Below are 23,405 nucleotides of genomic sequence, written 5' to 3' on the forward strand. Positions count from 1 at the left end.
TTCCGTAGTCTGGTTGCTTTCCAACAAATTTATGTCACCGCCGCGCCGGCGTTACGTGTTGTTTAGAACCAGGCGAAAATTTCTTTAATTTCTTCGTAGAAATCATTCCGAAGAAAATTTCAAACGAGAAGTCTTGACAGAAACTTATCGATGCGAATTTCAGAGATAATCGACTTTGTTTATAGAGCGCACGTGCTTCGATTCAGCAGACTCTAAACTTTATCTAAACTCTACTCGTGCGTGCTTAGGGAAGCATTGAAACACCGTCTGATGCGTTTATAAACATTGAAAAAGATTTACTGACACGAAGGGGCTGATCTATTCCAATACGCCTCGAAGCGAAGTTCAAGTGCACGTGCACTCTACGAACTCGCAAAGTGGTTCTCAAAAATATTCGATACTTCTCATTCAATTAGACTTGACAAACAAGAGTACCATTAAACTTTCCGAGAACAAATGTCTTCATTCGCTTTCGAGGCTGTTATCGTTCAAAGAGCCGCAGAATTGCTCGCCGAAATCTCTTCACGTGCTACAACGAAACCCATAATCGTTCCCGCGTGATTTATTAGCCACGGCCAATCAGGCGAGTTCGTTAGTCGCGGTGTTTCTTAATCGAGGTTCCGGGTGCATTTGGAGCATCGTTGGACACGCGCCCGCTTATCGGCGCGACATCGCGGTGCATAGGATGGTTGCAGCGGTTTCGCGATCATCCTCTAACGACTCTGGTTCGGCACAATGTAACGAACCGGCGCGGGGCGGGGCGGGCGGGGCGGCTACGTCGATAACGAATCGGGCAGTGACGTAATTTCGCTGGTTGCTGCACGATACGTGGGCGCTGCTGGGAAGTCGTCTTAGGCTGAGTCCGGCCTGGCCCGGCCCGGTCCGGCGGGCGAGCACGACGAAAACGACGCCACCGACGAACGTCGCTGGGATTGCCAAGCGTAGATTTATGTTCTCTCCCGGAGGATTCTAATCTGATCCTTTTTTCGTGCCGCTATATCGAGCGGCGGTGGCCCGCGTGCTACGGCAACACCGACTGCGTTGCTTCGTCAGCCGAACAGAGAAAGACGGGGAAGACTCCGAGAAGATGGTACAAAAGTACGGGCGAGGCGATTCGAACAGATAGAGAGGAGAGTAGAACGGAGAGAGAAAAACCGGCGAGCGAGAGACGACGATGGCAAAGACGTTCTCTCGCGCTGGATCTACCTGCAGATTATGGCCGACTGTACTCATGGTCAACCAGAAACGCAGCTCTCTCCTCGCTCTCGTCGCAGCTCTTTCTCTTTTTCCCCTCCTGGCTCGTCTCGACTGTCTCTCTTCCTCTATTTCTCCCCTTCGAATCCCTCGATGAAGCTCCGAAAAAATAAAAACAAGAGGAATGGGACGTCGAAGCTGCGAGCGACTTGAAGACCACTCCGGCGAAGCAGGTTCGAGGAGAAAATCAGATTTCAAGCTTTCGTGGCTCGTTTGTACGCGTCGCGACGAGTTTACGCAATTTAGCTGGTATGCCTCCACGTTGTGGGAATAATAGGTTTGTTCCCTTCTTTTTTCGTTTGGGTCTTCGGGTTATTCTTTCTTTTGTAGAACGCGTAAGACTAGGTTTAGAACGGAGGAAAGAAATCCAACATGATTCATGGTTGCATGCATATTCAACAGATTTCGACAGTGTTTCCAACGGTATAGTTTCGTTCTCGAGGCTATACGAAGTTCATTACCAGCGAAAACGCTGGCGTTTCATTTTTCTTGCGTAAACTATGCGACGAGCAGCAGCGTTAGCGAAAGAGAAACAACAGACAGAGGCGGACAGACAGTACCGAAATATCAATGACCGCGAAACAACTCGTCGACCTCGCGAACACGTTCGAAACCGGACGACGACGTTCTCTCTCCAGCGGGCTCATGATTTATGCCGGTCGATTACGAAACGCGGCCATTGCTGCGCAATGCACGCCGATTTCTGTATCTTCGAAACTGTCTGCCAGTGGATCGAGGACCCAGGCGTCGCAGGACCAGTTTCCAATACTGATAAGACGCTCGTCGACAGGGGACGGGGGTATCCATGCACCGAGATATGTAGAGAGATAAGTTCGCGAATCCCGGTGATGGGCGAACCGAACGCGTCGCCGCTTGCACGAAGATATTACAGGCGAATTAATAAAACTGTAATCGCTAATGGAACGAGGATCGTCGAGCCTGCGAGTCCAATTCCAACTGGTACAGCGTCACACGGATGCCTGAATGTGATTCGTCGCGTTCCCCGGATTCAAATGACCGATCTCGCGCGGCTGAATCCCCTAACTTTGATCTCTCCGCTTTGATCCCGCTTGAAACGCTGAATGCGAACAACCGGGGACCGTGGTTTGGCGCGCACAGCTATGTTGATTGACCTGGGATATGCGACGATCGCCGGTGCACGGAAGTTGAAGATGCTGATGGGTATGTAATCCTCGTCGCGTTTACTGGATCTCGAGGATTTATCGGGTCAAATTTCGAATCAGCTTTGAGACACATGCCATTTCATCTAGTCGATGCATTCTTATTCGAAGTTGTTGGTGTGCAACGATTGCCACTTGCGAAACTGTAGGCTTGAGGTGGAAGGGTAGTCACAAAACTAGCAAGGAACTAGAATCTTATTACATTTTGGGTCGAAACATAGGTTTGCGGGCTGACGTTGTTTGTCCTTATTTGAGCAGATTTTGGGCTGGCTGAGGGCTCATTCTAAGGAGGAAGGTTAAATACAGCGCGCTCAACTCGTGATTTAACGAGATTATGTTTATATCTAATAATATGAGCGTCCAATGTATTTTCTGTGACTAAAAGACTTTTTTGACTCATATGATGAGTTGAGCATGCTGCATTTAACCTTCCTGTTTAATCATATAAATAAGGACGAACAACGGCAGCTCGCAAATCCATGTTTCGACCCAAAATCTAGTAAGATTCTATATCCTTGCTAGTTTTGTCACGTTCCTACCCTTCCACCTTGAGGAAGCGCGGCCCGAAGTCAGTCGCTAAGAAACATTCGAACTGAGCGCGTTGTGCCATTTAAGGAAAAACACGTCATTTTATCAGTGTTTGGGCATACAGTTATATGTACACCACTATTTTATATCTTCAACACTGTACACGCGGTACTGTATCATTCCACTGCAATAATAAACTCTAACAGAAGTTAAAGATAGCGCTGCGAGGGTACAAATTTCCCTTCATTTGACATCTAAATCAACACTAGGTTTACGGGACGCGTTCTAATATTTTGAGTGTTATTGAAAATGCAAACAGATCTGATATGGATAAGAGTTTGTCTCCTCTCTGTTCGGGTCCCATGGAAATCACCGACACAGGTTCGATCGACATAGTTTTCGCCGACTCCAGATTTGACCGACAATAACTTTGGCCGACCACAGTATTATGCGACTACGTCTAATTCTTCTTATAGTGTAATAATTATATTTTTATACAAAAGTAAAAGTGTGTGTCAGTGCAAAATAGTTAAAGAAAAAAATGTCAGCACCATCTTTAGAAACAATATTACTAGACTGCAGGTCTGTATGCATTTATAGAAAAATTGAGTAGACGAAATGAAAAATTGGGTCACAGGGTGCCCCACGTAACACTTTTCACGATTTTTCAAGTACTTGCGATAATCTGACGAAAAAATATTTTCAACGAAAGTTGATCAGTTTTCGATTGGCTATACATTGAAATAAAAAAGAGTTCGAAATTTATTTTATTTTTAGTACTGTCAAGGCCACCTTCATTTTTTTAAATGGTACTTGGTATTTTTGAGTTGACAGTATTATAGCCCGTATCAAGGCGAATTCAACGACCTAGTACACCATGATCTTCGGATGACCTTGAAGGACCTTTTAAAAAATGAAGGTGGTCTCGACAATAATTAAAAAGAAAATTTGCGAATTTTTTTATTGCAGTGTATCGAAAACTGATCGACTTTTGCTTAAATCATCTGCAGCAGTTAAAATATTTTTGTGTCAGATTAAAATCAAATTAGATTTGATTTGAGAGAGAGAAGTCAGATTAAAATAATATTAAAATAATTAAGGGAAGAACTAACATTCAATTTCGATGCTATCTTTCGCAATCGACGCAGACAATTTTTATTTTGCATAAAGATCCGCAGTCTAAGTATCACAATAAAATAATATCGTCGTCGACTAAAGTCATCGGTCAAAATCGTTGTCGGTTAATGACATTGTCGGCCAAAGTTATTGTCGGTCAAATCTGGAGTCGATGAAATATTGTCCGTAAAAACTGTGTCGACGATTTTCATAGGACCCTCTGTTCAACGCCCGATCACATTTTCGTTCAAGCCAGTTGGAAATATTTTTGGACTCGATCATACACGAAGGCAGCTTTCTACGTACTCAAGAATGATATAAGAGGATATTACCGATATTCATGTTCCTCCTTTTTCAACGTCACCTCAAGCATGCAGCTACACTCGGACCGCGAGTGTACGGCCACTTGACACAATCTCGCATTCCTTGTCTGCGATACTGGAAGAACTGGCTGTCCGCGGAAATGCTGATTAAGAGATTTATAGAATGTGAATATTGAGACGTGAGAATATCCTTGCCACCAAAGCGAGAAAGTGAAAGTCGCAGTTCGCCGACGATTTACGAGCTAAAAGTCTGGAAACTGTCACTTGTTTTAGGCACGGCAATTTCTCTGAGGAAGGAAAATGTCTGGTTGCCAAATGTGGCCACGCGAATTTCTACAGTCCCGCTAGGCGACGATCACTGATGTCTTTTTTACGTTGAGTGCATATACAGCCTGCGGTGGCGAGATTTTATACTGTAGATTCTCGACAAGCCTTTCCACAGTGCAAAGTATCTTTCAGTGGGAAAACGTGGGAAGATGCGGGCTCGACAATTGCCTAGCTACTGTAAAACAGAATCGTGACGCGGCTGATACAGTAGAGCCCCGAAAATGCGTGCAAAAAGCGAGGTTGTTCAACGAAGAGGAGGACCAATCACGCGGTTCCAGAAGTTTTAAGTATGCTAGTACGCGGAAATGAACGAGGTTCTATCGCGCAACCTGATCAATTGTAATCCATTTGGCAGCACCTCGAGCAATGGACGACCAGGTCGAAATCGCGTAGCAGATAGACTGCGGTGGGCAAAGAAACTTGACCGATAGGGGTTTCTGGGATGGCGGTGGCAGCGATGGCGACAGTCTACGTTGTCCATCATCGTCGCGCAGCCTCCGGGACGAAAATCCCCGGGTGTCCGAAGCAGTGGCGGAAAAGACGAGCACGTGCACAGCGGATAAAAGCATTATCTCCGTCCGTTACCACTTAAGTTTCATCGTCGTGTGAGTAGAGAGAGGGTGGACAATAGACGCGGAACGCGCGTGGAACCAGAGAGGGTGGAGGATCGCTGGGTGACAAGAGTTACGGGAACGTCGAAGCCATGGGGCACGGGAGCAAAGGGGGGGAGGCCTGTGTGCCGCGAGGTCCGTGACAAAGGGAAACGGAAGGTGGAACGAAGAAAGGTGCGGAGAGAGGGCCGGTCTACGGCCGTTCTGTGCAATCCCCGCGACCGGCGGCGCTGGACTCGGGCCAACGACAGCATCCGCTCCACAAATGCAGCTAAATATATACCTAAGCTAAACCGCATCTAAACGGGCCACGAAACTTGGCCGATAGCGCGATAGACGCGATCCAGACAGAGACGGACAGAGGAAAGGAACGCGGGGGAATGTAGAAAGTGGACGGGAACGGTGTGTGTTGCGGGCCACACACAGCCTACGGGGGTCGGGGAACTCGGATACGGGGGAACATCGGCGGAACGGACAAGGTGGAAACGCGGGGACGAGGAACAATGAATGACCCACATACACGAGGGCGAATAACAACCGTGGTAAAGTAACAAGAGATAATGTGCCTCCATTATCGTCGGCCGATAACTCGAGTCGACGACACCGACGCGATGCCGGCCGTGTATGTACACACGAGCACACGGATCCTCCTACCGCCATCCACACAAGGACACAGTGTTCCAGCGCCCCTGTCCCCGGACAGAATAGGATCACAGAATACCCTATTGATTCCAGTGCACGGAGACGACGCGATATTCCGATCTCGAAACCGTACCCTGTCATCGTGAGTCAATTTCACGCGAGCACCGCGAATGAGTTCCGAGGAGATGCGATCGAACCGGATTAATCCGACGGAAGGCTAATTGGGTGGGAACGCCGGTGACTCTCCGAGCGCCCGGCCGCCTCTCCCGTAGCCGCGATAACTGTGAAATTACTTTGTTACGCAACGACACGCGTTACGAGTTCTACCGATCCTTTTTATCGATTACGAACGCTTGTTCGATTTAAAATCGAGCTTTGGCTAATTAGCTTTCATATAAAAAGAAACGATTTATAAATTCTAAAACCTGTTAGTAATTGGCACTGCGTCAGGATTACATATGGTATAAAATGCTTGAGAGGGGAGCGAAGTTTGGGCGAAGCTGATCGGGAAATCTATTCGTGGACAAATAACGCGGCAATCCGTTTTCCCGGTCAGCGAGCAAATGGATGCGCAATCGAATAGTTCGGTGAACGATCGACCCGTGGAGTATTACCGTTCGCGCCGGCGAAGCTCCGAGTCCGGATCGCATCAAAGAATATCAGGGGGTCGTCGATCACGCGTAAAATGGAGACGGCCGAGGCGTCAATCTGAAAAACAATGTAACAGAGAGCAGCAGTGTCTAAGCGGCCGGATGTCGTCTCGTTCGGCGAGGAATTGGACGATCGCGTCGCGTCGAGTCTTGTCTAGGGTTCGGCCGTCAACGCGACGATCGATTTCCAATGTCGACCAGCAGCTCTCTCGGCTTAACGTCATTTCCGCCGGAAGCTACGATCCTGGCGTCGGGAAGTGGTACGTACGACCACTTGGCAATCCTCTCCCAAGACCTTGAACTCCTCGACTCGACGATTACGAAGTCGTCGGGCCGATAAGAGCGTTACCGACTACATTTCGACGCGTTCGCTTCAATTCCACCGATCCTCGCCGAGCAGAATTCCCACTTGAACGCCGACAGAACTCGTTACTCGTTTGAAAATCGGTAACGTCATCTTTGCGCAGTGTTTTCTCTCTTTCTCTCTCTCCTGTTCCATTGGCCCATGTGCCTCTTCCTTCCAATTTCTCTTTCTCTCTCTCTTTCACCGTCATCGCTTTTAAAACCGCGCGCGGAAATGCACAGCGCGGCGGCCGCTCAATTTGTCGCGAATAAGCATTACGATTCTCACGGGATTACGGCTGGAACTTTTCATTGCGCGAATGATCCACGAGCAATTCCGTAAAACCGCAGATGCAGTTTACCGGGTCTACGTTGTTCCCCGGCAATTTCGCCGCTCCGAACGGAAACCACCGGCGACTGCGTTGGGGCGAGCTGAACCTCTTCCTCCTCGTCCTTCTCCTACCTCCACCCGCAGATATTGCGGAATCACCGCGTTAACGTGGCCTGCGCACCGGCACAATTGCGCCCGTTCATTTTCGTAAGTGCTGAAGAAACGTGTGCGCGGGCTTCGGATCCGACGGGAACTGGGCGGAGCTCGCGTCGCACGCTGAAAGGCGTTTATCTTGGTATGTACATACTTGAACATCGTTCTTGCCTAAAACTTCGAAGAAATCGACCTTTACCTTTGTATCAGACTACATATTTATGGTAAGAACAAGAATAATTTTGATTTTTCACTTTTCTAAAGCAGAAACAGATATTGTCCGAGCATCTCCGAGGAGTTCGGTGTTTAACGCGCCGCCGCGGGAATTTAGCAAACAAATGAAGTTCCAGATTACGAAGGGGCGAAATAACGAAGCCGTCCGGAGTCGAAGTCGTTAACAGAATAAAAAGGAAGCGAGGTTAGAGCGCGGCGGATAGGGTAAGGACGTTGCGAAGCTCGAGCGTAGCGAAAGGCGTGCTCGATTTCACTTCGAATGCAACTTCGAAGGGTGAGAAACGCCGCTTTTGAGAGGGCGACGGTGGTCGTTAACGGTGAAGGGAGGAGGACCAAGCGTGCCGTGTAACACTGGTTAGTGCAGAGCAATGAAGTGCAATGCGATGCAGCTAGAAGGGGCTGGCGCGACGTAACGAAGGGCGAAGTAGCCGGCCGCTGAATAAATGCGAGCCGATGCGACCGGGTGTGCGTGCACCTGAAGGATCCGGGCGACGTGTGCTACACTTTCGAGAAAATAACGAGCAGCTCGAACATTCTAACAAGTTCGAACACGACTCGCGCAGTGTTTAAATTAAACGCGCGGAAAAATGACTGGGGCGCCGGACTCAAATGACGTCCGTCTGCTGGAAGACATCTCTAGATCTAGAGCGGAGTTCTAGAAAATTGTTCTGCAGACTTATTACTAGACTGCGGATCTTTATGCAAAAAAATAAAAAATGTTTGCATTGATTGCGAAACACAGGGGCCAAATGAAAATTTATAAATCTTCTTTCAATAATCCTATTAAGGTGAAACTAATACACCGGTGGCCTTAAATCTCTTTAATACCTCCATTGTTTTAAATTGTACGTACCCATTTTTGTCATAAATGCATAAAATCCGCAGTCTACTTATATTACAATTTGTTAAAATTGAACGTGCTGAAAAGTTCTGCGAAATGAGGAGGGAAGCAGCAGGTGCAAAGGAGCGATTTGCAGATGGCATCGCTAAACAATGAAGGGCAGCGTGGCCGGCGTGAAAAAGAGCGATGTAAACAAGTAAAGGATGACGCGAGCTGGCAGGGAGCAAACCAATTGGGGAGGACAACGAGCTAGAGCACACGGCCAAGCGCGATCCAACCGGCAGCAATGCTCGCTCCAATTCCCGCCTCGAATCAGCTATTAATATCGTGGGCTCATCGCAAATCAAGCCGGACGTAAAGTATGCCTGGAATGGTCGGCTGATTCTCTTCGCCTTCCCGTTCTCCAGCCACTGAGCGCGGATGCTCTCACACTCGGATCCCCGGCCAGTTAATCATCGACATTCTTCCAACTTTTCTCCCCCTCGCCAAATTTTCGAGCAATTTGCTTGCGTGCGGGAGCGCTAGGAGCATCTCGGAATTTTTCGAAACCCTGATAACCCATCCGGCGCGCCGCGCCGTCGGCGCTGAAAAATCTTGAAATCCTTGAGGCGGTGAAACGAGCCGCGATAACGATTCTTCGTGGAACACACGATCTTAGTTATCCTTGAAAACCATCTCCGTGACGAACTGGCCGTAATAGAAGAAGATGGACACTCTCGGTGAGACTAATGAATGTCAGTGAAAGTTGCATGTTGCAGAGCCGGTTGCTCGATAATTAAAATTGTTGCGATCCATCCATTGTGCGCCTTTGATCGAGCATTAGCGGATTAAACCGACGTTGTTAGGGTACTCTCGAGCTGTTATTAAACGATGAGCGAGGTAGACTTTCAAAATCTGAACCGATGTTTCCCGTAGAATCACCAGCTTGAGCTGCTATGTACCAGTAATTAGTCAATTTGCTAATCAGCGGATATAAATTACGTTGAGTGCAGGAGTTATTAAGACGTTGCAAAGAGCTTTGACCAAGTGACGCGGATCGAGATGAGATCACCGGTGGCTGGATTCGCCGCGAAGGGATCAGCCACGAGTTAGGTGTTAGAGTCTCTCTTTCTCCGGATGATCTAGGTGCCACCCACGAGTGCGGCGAACCGCGTTTACGCCGGCGGCTGTGTGCCACAGACCCGCTGGCTGACCAGTCCGAGGATAAGCACCGGCTCGGCTCTATGATTTGTCGTTACGACCGACTTCTGCCGAGTTCCGTTTCCCCTTCTACAAAAGCTTGACTGGCCAGCTAGCCGACTGGTCGAACTTCTCCACCGTTCCTCCGCCTGCCCCGCGACTTACCGTGAAATTACGCTCGCTCGCGTCGACGAACTCCGCCGCGATGGAATCTCGTCGTAACAGTACTCTGCCCCCCGCCCCTCCGCCTCCATAGATGCGCGACACGCTCTACCAGGGGGAAACGGATTTATCGGGACACCGGTCTCCGGGTACAAGCTTCCACGATGTTTAGAGGGAGATAACGAACAAGAATGCTCGATCTTCGATGCCAGGTGCGAAACGGAATTCCGAAAGCTGCGGCTTTCCAAATCTATTAACCCTTTGCGGACCGACGCGTTCGCCCCCTTTTACTTCAGAACTTGTTAGAAAGTAATTATATTTCCATAGGCAGCTGTACTAACCTATTTAGAACGTTTTATGTATATATACACGTACTTTGAAGAACCAGAAAGAAATCCGTGAAGTACCAGAGACACATCTGACTAATTAGAGGTTGAAGACGCCGCCACAATGAGTAATTTGGTTCTTCACTGAGCTGGCTCTTCTCGTAGAAAATAAAATAGATGTATCACTTATTGAAGATATTCGCGAGTCGGAGGGAAGTCGAACGAGCATTTGCTCGTTTTACTATTTTTAATAAATTGTCAGAAAAGGCCGAGAATTTTTCGCTCGCCAGCAATTCGAGGAATTTCCTATAAGCGGTTGCTAAATATTTCATTTCGCGCAGCTGCTACAAAAATAGACGGCATTTTTGCCATGCCGCATATTAGCCAGACATTTTATTTTCCGTAATGACAATAGAGGTTTTTGAACAACGGCCACAGGTCGGAATCTCATCGAGCCGTTCTCTATAATCGTGCCAGCAGCGGCGCCGAACGCGACAACTATAGAAAGGGAATGCAATAATTCGTTTCTGCTCTAGCCGTACGGGCGAACGATCGAGCATAAATGGGAAGAGAGTTTTGCGGAGGGAGAAGAGAGATCGAGGAAGCGTTCGGCGAGGCGTATCTCGCGTCGCGCGGTGTGGCGCGGCGCGTTTACCCGTAGCGAAGCAAATTACACGAATGAGACGAAATCAATGTTTGGCCCGGGAAGAGCGGAGTGTCTATCGATTTCCGTAGCACGCGACGGATTCGCTTCTAAAAGGGCCGACGCGGTGGATTGGCCGCGTTCCAACGATTTCCCGGCACGATTCCTACGGTGATTCGCCGTCCGTGATACACAGAACGCTTTTGATACGTGTCTCAACTAATGTTAGCATTACCGGGAACACGAGTATGTATCGCGAAAATAACGGGCACAATATGAATTCCGTGCACGCCGCCGGCGCCGGATGAAAGACTCGTATACTCTCTCTCCATCTCTCTTTCTCATTTTCTCTGTTTCTCTTTCGCTCACTCGCGGATACGAAAAACCGCCGCCGGCGGATCGAGTATTAAAATTTTATTCGCCAATTTTTCACGGGCACACGGATTGTGACCCGTCTCCGGAATCGTTAGCAGGTTTACGATCCGAATAAGGTTTCACGTCTTACGCGCGCGACTTGACATCGCGATAAGGGAACCGCCGCACACGGCTCGTACCCGCCGACGCCGACCGCCGCTGCTGTTTAGGATCGATTCGCGATAAAGTTAAACCTTCGTTCAGCATTATTACGCGAGAAACCGGTAGTTCGTAACGGTTACAGCACACCACGGGCTAACATTTACTCGACGCTGCCGAGTAAATTCGCCGGGTCGAAAACTTTCCAAACAACGCCGCCGCCGAAGACCTTGGTCTCTCGATAACTTTATACGCTCCTTCGCGATCCCACGTCGCTGCGCGATAATATCACGCTCTTTGTTCACGATACCGCGTTACGAAATTCGCTCGATAGACCGAGACCCTGGGAAAATCGAAAAATCATTCATCGAAGACACTCCCTAACACCTCGGCGTCGTTTCCGACGCCGGCTAGCGAATTCTTAATAATTCACAAAATTCTGTGAACCCTTTGCAGTCGGAGCTATTTTAGCTCGAAAATTGAACGTTCCTTTATCATTTTATGGTTATGAAATTGATATAATACCTCGTACAATTAGTAATTGATTAGATACCAACATATTTCATAATGTACACAATATTGTGCGACTCTGAATCACAGTATTTGTAATCGGAATATTTTACGAAACGCGTCGCACGCGCAAACAGCGTTGGCAGGAACGTCGGCGAAAAGTGTGTGATTTTTCAATGCGATAGCAATTTAAAAAAAAAACCTATCGGGAACAGAACCCGGGTGGTCGCAGTAATTCCCTGTTCGCAGCGAGGAACAAAAGTCCCGTTGATCGGCGACAAAACGGCCTTGCCGCGGTGCGCTGCGACCTTTCCGCGCGGCAAGAATACACAGAATTATTTGAATCGGGAACGCTGAAAGCCCCCGAAACCCATTACGAAACACTGGCACGGCTCGCGAGCTCGGGTAGAGGGACCGAGTCGAAAATCTACGAGGCGACGCGTCGGGACGGGTCGTCCGGGTAGAACTGATCTCTCCCCCCCCCCTTTCAGATCCGATATAACAGATTTATCAGCGCCGAAAGCGGATCCAAAGTTTTATCATCTCGGCCGGCCGTGCCAAGAATTCGAGCCGCGATGACGCCGCGCTAAGAATAAATCGCGCGGACTAATGACCCTGATCGAGCGAGCGAGCGAGCGAGTAGACCGAGCGAACGAGCCCTGGACGGCGATGGATCGCGAAATCGAGCGAATCGGTTAATTGCCGCGTAATCGCCGGGAGGATAGAGCGAGCTGGAGAAAAGCCTTCGAGTGCGCGAACGGGGAACCTTTTCAGGCAACGTCCCCGGCAATATTTGCATCCGGTAATTGGAAGGATACCACTATGCGGGGCGGGTAGGATACGAGAAGGACGAAGAGGGAGCATGAGACGAGAAGGAGAGAGAAAGAGAGGGCGCAGAGTGCACACCGGGCGCAGAAGACGGAGGAGGTAGGCGGCGCGGCGTGAGCCAGAGGCTCGTTCGAGCGGAGAATACGACGAGGCCGAAACACATGTACGAGATTCAACCTTCCGAGAAGCCCTTCCCGAGAGGCCTTTCCGGTGTAAACGCCGTGATAAAAGATCCCAAGAAAGTCCGTCCGTCGGCCTCTGGAAGCCCGACCAGCCCGACGGGACGCGCGAAAAAGCCTTCCTCGAATACGCGGGAAAATCAATCCGCCTCGGGTATCGAACGCTCGATCAACTTCCAGCCTTTTGTATCTTTATCCGGTTAACGCCGGGGCTGCGATCCTCTCGGAGTCGGAAGAATCAGAACTCCCAGCTAGGGGTCTTGCAATTGGTCGAAAATGTTTTACACGGTTATCGCAGCGCTGCGAGAAAGGTCCTGCGAAGTCAAGGTTATAGTTAACCCGGCGTTGGTAAGGTGGGAAAATGTCTCGTAAGTTGTAAGGTGGGGTCTCACAGACCCCAGGAAAAAATATATTGTATTAGAGAAATAAATATCTTTTTCATAAATATAAGATTAGGTATTGCTTAAGAGGCTTGCAATTTATCAGAGTAAAAATGCGGATCCACGAAATTAAATTTTTTTATTCAAAAATACTTAACTGTCGCGCGTTGTTACAATGTTACAATCAATCTAAAGTCTCTGGGGTCTGTGAGAGAACACAGAAGTATATAACACATTAAGTACATAACTTTAAATCTTTAAATTACATTGCTTGAAAAAATTGAAAAGAAGATAACATGCCTGAATATTCGGTTCATAAAGTAACGATCTGATATTTAAGGGTGGGAACAAATTGAGCTTCCTTAATTTGTTCATAAGATCAACTCTTTGCGATTCCAACAAGCTACATTGCCAAATGATCTGGTTAACATCTTGAACTTCATTGCCGCAGTTACATTTGGAATCATTTATTATATGTAGTCGTGAGATAAGTCAAGGATAAAAAACAAGATGTGTAAGTTTTGAAAAATTCGATTTGCGTTATTAACTCTGTGTGTAACCATATCAATCAAGGAAAAAAAAGATCGCTCAAAGTTTCACTTATAACGGAACTCGTCTGTCTTCAGGGTCACCTCAAGGTCACGATAAAGCAAGGTCGTTGAACTCATCTCCGTATCGACTTCAAGAACTATCAATGATCGAGAAATAATGAGGAAGATAACCGTTCGCTAACCTTCAAACAAAAAAATCGTTTATATCGTCATATTTGACGCGACTAACGATACCGCGTTTATCTTAGAGACACGCACAGTTCCTTATATCTTCGATTCGAATACACATACATAATTTTAGGCATTCTTTTTCCCACGACTTGTTCTGCATGATTGACATTTTTCTTATCAGAATAGAAATACGCTGTCGCGTTAAATAATACGTAATCACTGTTCGACAAACAATGACCATTTTCGTCCTACTTTTCACTATTATCTTTTTCTATTTCCATAGTCCACGTACGATTCAATATTTATGAGCAATTGCAATATACAGACCTATCGTAGCAGGTATAACATAATAATTTCCATAATTTATCCTGAGATTGTTCCAATTTCTATAGGTCTATAATGTGTTCCGGCGTGCGTGAAACCTGTTGTCTTCCGTTCCGTTCTCTATACGCCTCTATTTTTCCGTTAAAGACCACGTTCTCGACCTATTCTCTTTTCTTCTAAGAAGGAATTTATAATCCCGGAAGCCGGAGGTATATAAAATGATTGTCCGAGCATGTAATGGCCGATCGCTCGTCGCGCGTTCTCCAATTTTCGTCTCGGCACTATGTCACAGCCTTTCTAATCTCCGTCCGGCGAACAGATGGCGCGAACGGTTTTTTTCGAATCCTGTTTTCGAATTATTGACCAAACGCGCGCTTGCGCGCACGCGATACACCGGCAGCGCGGTTTGAATCAATGTTATTAATATTACATTGTGTTTCGGTGGACCATTAATAATCGCGGCTTTAAATTAGTTACGCGCGCGCACACGAAATGAATTGGTAAGTTCGAGCCGGGAAGGGAGTCGATAATTAATTTCGACCCCGCATAAGCGACTATAAATTACCAAGTGGTCAGGTATGGAGGACACGTATTTATCGGTCGATAAACGTGTTGTTTTCGCATGTTTTCCGTCCCGCGCTGCAGCCAGACATCCTTTTCCCTCCCCGGAGGGCACGGTTTATCGACGTTATTACAATTCATTGAAATTTTATGCTATCACCGAACGATTTCATACCCGTTCTTCATTTTTCATTCGGCGAATATCATATTAGAGAAAGTACAGTACATCCCCGTTCGATCCCTCCGCTGGTAAACCGATCCGTAGAAATTGTATTGTAGAACATTATTCAGCCTGTTTACCGTATTATTCTTGGATGTTCTGTGCATTATCGATCGAAGACAGCACACAGCACTCTCCGATGCTTCATCGAATAACATTCTCAGGAAATTTCTATAAGTAAAGAGATTTCTACCGAAATCTACAAAGACCTTTTAATGACGAGCAGAGGCTCGTTTTGTGCCTGCGTGTCTGTGCGCGTTGTATGAATGAACTGGAAGCGATCGAAGTGCGCAGCCGGAGTTTGAGAGTTGGAGAGTGAAGAGCAATTATTCAGACAGTTTTATAGGGGGCATTTGGAGGAGTTTTAGTTGAATAGTTTAACTTCAGGGACCATTATAATTATACTTTCTTCGCAATTACTGTTTTACATTTAATATTGTGGGATTCCCCGAACTCTTTCAAGAACGTTCAAAAATTGAGGAAAGTTGAAGAATACTTCATTAGATATATCCATAATATTATTCATTCGATTATATAATCGTACCGATCACATAAAATAACTTCCGTCCAATTTACGAGTCAGTCAAGGCTACTCGCGTAATCTCGATTGAGATTTTTCCACAGTAATAAACGCGATGATCTGCCATAGAATCTAATGCTAAACACTAGTTAGCGCATCGCTAGCTATTTATTGTTCAGCCGTTGCACAATACACTCCGGAATTAGCTTGACCCTTATTAAGCCGCTGCGCGAATAAATACAGCGATAAGACTGAACAGTGGACACGTGAAAGCGGACAATAATAACTAGACTGCGGATTTTATGCGTTTATGATAAAAATGGCTACGCACAATTTCAAGCAGTGGTCATATTGGAAAGATTTAAGGAGATCAGTGTATCAGTTTCAGTTTAATAAGATAATTAAATGATGAACAATGTTTTCATTTGGCCCTGTGTCTTGCAAACAACGCAAATATTTTTCTACTTTGCAAAAAGATCCGCAGTCTAATAGTAACAGAGGATTTACACGTACAATGATTTTATTTGGCCCTGTGTCTTGCAAACAACGTAAATATTTTTGTATTTTGCAAAAAGATCCGCAATTTAATAATAACAGAGGATTTTCACGTGCTAGAGGCGCAATGTTTTTCGAAGCATGATTTGCAATCCGCTGCCGATTCATAGGCAAAGATATGGATGTTCAATATTCAGATAATGCTGGAACAATTTGCACAAGTTACTAATAGTCAAGCAAAGCTATAAAGACCTCGTAACTGTAAACATAAAATATTGTTCGTAATATGAATACTTTCTTAACCTTTGTACGCACTTCGGATGAAAATTCGCCCATTTCCGTTTGATTCTTTGAAGATTGTAAAATATTAATGTAACACGGATAGAAATGGCGGTGGGATCCTTCGGATAACTGTATCCAAGGATCGTACAAGGAATAATACAGCAAATAAAAAGAGTTTACGACATCGAATAAGTTCGGACCACCTAGATCATAGGTTGACTTAGTTAACAGTTCAGACAGCTGTACATTAGAAAAATATTGCAACATGGGATACAAAGGGACAAGGGGCGGTCCGGTGCAGAGAAGCAGCGAAAAGAAGAGTCTTTAGAAGCGCCGTGGAAGGTTTTACGGATTCCTCTGGCCGCCAGGGGTTCGACTGCCAGAAAACCGGGCGCAACCTTGAAAACTTTCGTGATTAATGCCCGGGGCAGCGAGTTCGCTGGGAAAAAGGAGCAACACGGCTACACGATCCCGAAATCTATCCTACGGGCGCGCGGCCTGTCCGAGGAGGGAACATCCTGTACTCTGTCGCGGCGCTGCCCGGGCAATGTATCAATAATGAAAAATTGCAGCTCGCCCGAGGACGCGATAAATCTCCGCCCACCGTTGCAGAATCGTTACACCAGTTGAATTCGGGTTAATTGATTCGTCGACTGGACCCGAAAACGAGCGCGATTGTCCGGCAAATGATGGAAACCGGAGAGCGCGACGCGCTAACGTCGAGCGCCACGTGGCGCTCTACAAATGTCCTGTTATATTTCTGTTCGGAATGTTTAAGGAGGCTGCGTCGCCCTCCGAATGCGCAGGCTGTGCCGATTATTAACGAACACCGAAGCGGCGTCTGTTCGCGGAATTCGGACGAAATTGCTGCACTGGATTCCGCGATGTTCAGTGTTTTATAAAACAATCATGTTGAAATAAAACAGCTCTGAAATGGAAACTCAGGATCCAAGAATACTGTTACAATGTAACGAATAATATATGATTCACTAAATCATTTTAGTGAACTAAATGTTACAAGTTTAAAAGTATATTTTTGCAGACGATGGTTTTTCTAGAGCTGTTAGGTTGCGGCAATTCTATGTACACGTGTCTAGCTTGGTATCGTAGACGTAAATGATTCCCAGTTTGTAAGAATTCTTCGGTGTTGCTAGGAATTGATGAGTAAGAGGTTCGAAGGCATGATTCAGGATCGGCGAGCAAGAAGGTCGAGAGTATGGATCGGAGTAATTATACGCGAAAGATAGGAATCAATCAAAGGCGACGACAAATGGCTTGTTCAGCCGAGTCGAGCAGATTCGTTCGAAGGCAATTTATTGGTGAAACGACACGTGCGCAACAATAATCCGCGCGTTAAGCTAGCACTCTCGCGAAAACCAATGACCCGTGAGATCTCGCTCTTCTCTCTCTCTCGATTCTCTTTCGCCACTCTATCCCTTGTCGAGTCCTTCTGGCATTGCCTTGTCATCGGCTGGCAGGGACGAGCCCGAACGGATTACCGAGCAGAGTCATCCGTTATTCTGACGTACAAACGCCGCTCTTGTGTGTCCGAAACCCTTCGGGCGAACAAAGCGGACCCCGAACCCTCGGAGAAACCCTCGCGTCGTTAATGAATACTAAGAATGTTCCAGCAGCTAACGTTGCTCACCCCCGGTGCAATTCAGGGAAAACGTTCCAGGCTGCTGCGACGTTTCTCCACCACATGGCGACTACTGATTACATCTCTCTTTTCGCGAGAGGAACCTTTGTCTATTCGCACAAAAATCCGGTACGATCAAAGAAGGAAGCAAAGCAAGTACTGACGCAGTCTCGTTTGTACTAATTTCATTTATTGGAAGGTGACCCATTTCACATTGGAACTGAACACCTCATCAATCGAAACTCGCATGAAATCCAAATAGTTATGCTGACAGTCGTGAAATAATTTTACTGATCGAGGATATAAAAGACTTCTGCAATATATTGACGTGAGCAGTTTCCTACTTTCTACGAACGTTAAATAAACGTTTCGCAAGATTAGTAAATAGCAAGACGTGACTTTCATTTCGGTGTGCGATGCAATAAACGAGCGTGCTCATGAATTTCCCACAAACGCGTATCTACGATTTAATAACACAACATTCGAAGCAGGTCGTTAATTTTGAGAGAAATAAATGAAAAGTGGAGACAGGTTGAAGCAGCTGGAGGTGACAGAATATCACTAAATAGGAAAAAATGTAAGATGAAAAATAGTACAAGAAAGTACTCCGAAACTCTGGTAGATAATAATGGATTTAGCGAGTATCAATTTCATCTTGACATTCGAAGCTAATTTCCCTTCGCCGGTACAAATTACGCGGAAAGAATGCATTCCGGAGTCGTAAATCGGGGTTTCGAGAACGCGCGAGGACAGCGGCGGCGGCGTCGGCGTCGGCCTTTCATCGAATATTAATTACCGATTCTCCCCCGTACAGCTCTCCAACCTTTCTCTTCCGTCGTATTTTGATTTTTTTCGCGCAGCTTCCCAGCGATTCGAATCCAATCGTGCCGTGGAGAAACGCGGCCGTGGAAGAAGAAGCGGCCGTCGAGAATACCGAGAAGGGAATCCTGCATGAATAATTGATTTCCGGGCCGTGAATGAAAGCGAGGCGGGCTGGCTGGCTGTGTTTGCGCCGGTTATATAGCCGATCACTGGAAGCTCGACGGAATAAAGCTCGTAATAAATGCGAACGCCTTCGAGGGGCTAGCGAAGACTGTCTTCCAGCTGAAATATCACGCCGAGATCGATCCGAACTGATTTCTAGCCGAGCCATTCGACGATTAATACGTTATACCGTTGACGTCCATCGTTATAAATGGTCGGCAACATTGTAACCAGGCTTTCAATCTTGTTGGACATGCTAAACCAATCCCGCGAGGGGAATTATTAATTCTCCGGCAATTTACTTACGTTCAGCTGAAGAAACAACCTCACTGCAAGCTAATAGTGTGAATTGTTGCTCGATAAGTTTCGCGCGATGTTTACTATTTCACGATCGCCGTGTTGTTCAACGATTAATCCTACTTTTTTTCTTATCGAGAAGCTCGATCTATACCGCATTGCGATAGACTAATGAAAGCAAACAGAAAAATACACCGATGGCACAGCAATTACAAGTGCCCGGGCTTCCGAGAGGTAGATTAATGTTGAACCTAATAGATGACGTTTAATCGGGAATTACTCGAAACACCTCCATTTATTAGAGCCCGCGGACGACCTATCCGACAGCGGGAAAACGCATTAAACCTGTTGTTCGAATCGGCGTCCACTTTCGATTAAAATCACCGGGCCGTGGTGACTTCCGTTGGAGCCGGTAACCCGAGATGAAAAATGATTGCTTCAACGGGCGACTAGTTTTACCCGGAGATCGCGTTAACACCCACGAAAAAACGATTTCTCAATCCGGTGTGTTCGCGTTTAATCGCGATATCATCTCGGCCGAAGGCGTCGCGCATAAATCAGCCCGGTAAGCCTAATTCCACCCGGAAGGAAGTATCAAGCTGGAGGTGACGGGGCGCGTTGCCGTTTAAAAAATCTCCGGTATTCCGTGGGGTCGAAGATGAAGGGGATGCTGAATGGTGGATGAGGGGCAGAGCAGGGGGAGCGGCACCGGCAGAAGTAGCAAGAAGAAGAAGAAGACCGGGGGCAGAAGTAAAAGCGACGTGTATAAATGCAAGTAACGAAGGGTCGCGGAGGACCCTAAAGGATCGGCCTAAGGATTCTCCCCTCTCGGCATTCCAAATGAAATATCGCGCCGCCTAGACCCCGAACTGGTTCTCTCGGTGGGGATGGACATGGGGATACAACGAGCCTGTGGAAACGGCCGCGACCAATGGGCGAGCGAAGGGTGGCGCGGCGCGCCACTACGGGATGGGGGTGGAACGGAGACCGGAGAAAGGTTAATAGGAATTCCGAGCATAGTCTCGGGATAGTTTCAATCGGACAAATTGAGGCAATCGATTTCCTATCATTGTCGATTGTGTTACGAAAATCCAGTCGGACGATTTTCGGACCACCGGCCCCCCCGCTAATTACGATTTAATTTCCTTGATTATTCGAGAACCCGATGATCGCGGGCAATGTCACGCGGAACACCTTCATTATTCCGGATTCTTCCTGTCCGCCGCTGTTTCGAACGCGCGATCCCCGGGGCTCCACTCGCTTTAATCTCGCGTGGGTCAATTTCCACTAGGCCGAAAACTACCAAACCGACTGTAAGCGATCCCCCCCGTCTCGCGCGCTCTGCACTACATTCTGCTGATCATGCTGTACTCAATTTGCTACAATTCATCCTTGTCGAGCTCCCGCAGCGATTACTTGCTTGTGGAATTTTCTACACGAAGTCGTGCGGTACATAATCGAAAGAGTTCCTATGCCCCATCCCCGTTTTGTTGACAAAAACTCGTGGAAATTTAACCGAGCACTACTGTAACTAAAATAATTGGAGCCAGCAGAACCAGATGGGAATAATATTGGCTACTCCCACATTCGTTCACCGCGTGTAACGCTTTATCAAATATACAATATATTTATAGACGTGAACGCAAACACGGACTAACGCGAGAGCTTCGGTATCAGGACGACACCGTATCGAATGTGCCAATTATGGTACGCTAACGGCGATGAGAACGACTAGGTCAAGTTGGACTAGTCGTCAAGTAGCTGGTCAGAAAGGCAAGAGAGAGCGCCGCTAACTTCTAAGGGCTATTGTATAATTAAACGGACGCGGGAAAAGGTCCGTTTTCGCCAACAGAAACTACCGGACCCACGCGAATCTGGCTACCAGATGTGGGACTCTGCGAAAGCCAGATTCGCCCCGGCTTCGGTGAAAACCCAGGAAATTAGGGACCGACTAATTTGGAGGTGTACGCAGGGCAGCGGCCAGGCCGCTACAAGAGTATAAAACACTAGATGTGCAATGCTGATGAAATATTGGGCTGGCAAATAAGTTCGTTCGGTTTTTTAGAGTGGAATAAATCACAAAAACGAACGAACTTATTTGCCAACCCAATAGTACGCAAGCAACGTCAAAGAAGTCTAGAAGTCAGTTCTAGTACGAATTAGTTATTGTGCGAGGATTTACTAATTTTGCTTTCGTTATTGCAGTATACATATCAAACTATCATACAAGTATAAATTTTAACAGATTTACGTTCTTTTTAATTTATTCGCGCTAGAACTGACTTTTAGACCACATTGCGATAGTTCGAGAGCCACGTGTGGGACATTTTCCTCGGAGAGCTAATTTCCCGGTTTGTAGGGAGCGAACGATTATCGCTGTCACGTTGCTCGTATCCTTGACGGTGCGTGTTGAACTTAGCGGGTGTTCCGTCTCTATAATCGTATCGCTGGGGACCGGTAACGCGATTATAGAGCACAGCGGACACGATACTGCTATGGTTTCATCGGCTGCTGCCTTATTTCGGAACTAAAGACTGATGCAAGACTACCTGCTGTTGGCTAGCGCCATGATACGGTGGGGCTGCCGATTCAATTACGTGGAAATCGGCGAAACGCGATTATAGGGATGGAACACCCGCTATGTCCGGGAAATATTGTTATCCTTCACAGGGATTTCGAGTTCAGCTTTGATACACTGTTTCTATAGCACTCGGGGAATGTTTGTAGAAAATTTTTGATGATTTCTTTCCGCTCGATGAGTGCCAGACCGGGTTTTGAGTCGACGCACTTTCTCCACTTTCATTTGAGCAACAGGTACGATATTGTAAACTGCGTGTTCAAGTAAGCGAATGATGTGACGTTTCGTAACGACGCATCAGTCTTTTCGATAAGACGTTGCGAGAGGAATCTCGCGGCAGAGAGAAAGCATAATGCTGATAAGATTCGTTGCGCGAGGCGAGACACTTACCTCATTTAACGCTGCTTCGTTGTAGCACTGTTGCTAACGACTGGTAACACGGTAATATTCCAGAATGGGACAGGTCTCGACCTTTCATCTGCAACAGAAATTCACAAGCACAAGTTAGCGTGTGAGTAATAATATTCTATAGCAAATAATATATAACCTTATCACCTCCACGCCTGTATCTATCTCTGTTCTCGATCTTACACCAGTACTAAATATCTTCGAATGAATTTTGCACACGCAGAAGTACTATATTCATTTTAATTAAATGTCAGCAACTTGCTTATCAGTGTCGCGTAATATCAAAATCACTGTTGTTTATGCCGATCCAGTCCGTAACGGTTTATCTATCCAGTAAGCAACTGTACACTAACGTCTCTTGAATAAATCTTTTATCAATTTAACGTGTAGAACAGTCCGAGCTCTCGATTCGTGAAATCTTGTGCTTCTCGCGTTCTTTTACTTTGCACCATAAGCTCGTAATCAAGGAAACGGGTGTTTAAACACTTTCGGCGGCCATCGCGAACGCAAAGAAACCAAATCATCACATTTCTATTCGTTAACGTATAAATTGATTCCCGAGAAGTTCGACGGGCCGGAGGAAAAACTTTCGTTGTTCCTTTCCGTCGATACGACGGAGTTGGCGAGTTTTCGAGCGGAACAGTACAGGTAACGCGCGGCGAGGTAAGCTCGTGTTTGTAATCGACGGAACTTGGAATAGTCTCTGTCGAACTGATTATCGGCTCCGACGAGTTTCTATCTCTCGGAGATCGGCTCGAATAACGCAGGGGCGACAAGAGGAAGAGAAAGAGAGCGTGAGAGATAGAGAGAGAGAGAGAGAGAGAGAGAGAGGGGGGGTGAACAAGGGTGGTACGAATAACGGGATAAATCTTTAATGCGATTTGGATCGAGCTGCGTGTAATTTAACAAGAGAGATGCACACACAGAGTTATACACTGCCGAGGAATTAATTGGTACGGGCGGACCAGAGCGGGTAGACAAAACGCAACCGAATCGATCACCGAAGAAACGAATTCATTTTTTGCCCGGCACGCTGTTTCGCCCCGCTTTTGTTATTTCTCCCGGTTCAGTTATACAATACCACGGTTTATCAATTCGTCTGATCGTGGTAAACTGTTTTTC

At 46.8% G+C, this 23,405-nt stretch overlaps 1 protein-coding gene across 4 annotated transcripts in view; it reads right to left on the minus strand.

Moving 5' to 3' along the window:
- LOC143207871 (uncharacterized) overlaps window positions 1-23,405 on the minus strand; it is a 420,173-nt gene that overhangs the window by 320,906 nt on the left and 75,862 nt on the right. For all 4 annotated transcript variants that reach the window (XM_076421726.1, XM_076421728.1, XM_076421729.1 and 1 more), the window contains one exon: window positions 22,266-22,353. The gene's annotated coding sequence lies outside the window, so the exon portion shown is untranslated. The remainder of the gene's footprint in view (window positions 1-22,265; window positions 22,354-23,405) is intronic.

Source organism: Lasioglossum baleicum, chromosome 4 (genome assembly GCF_051020765.1).
Source record: "Lasioglossum baleicum chromosome 4, iyLasBale1, whole genome shotgun sequence".
In the NCBI taxonomy this organism is placed as follows: Eukaryota; Metazoa; Arthropoda; class Insecta; order Hymenoptera; family Halictidae; genus Lasioglossum; species Lasioglossum baleicum.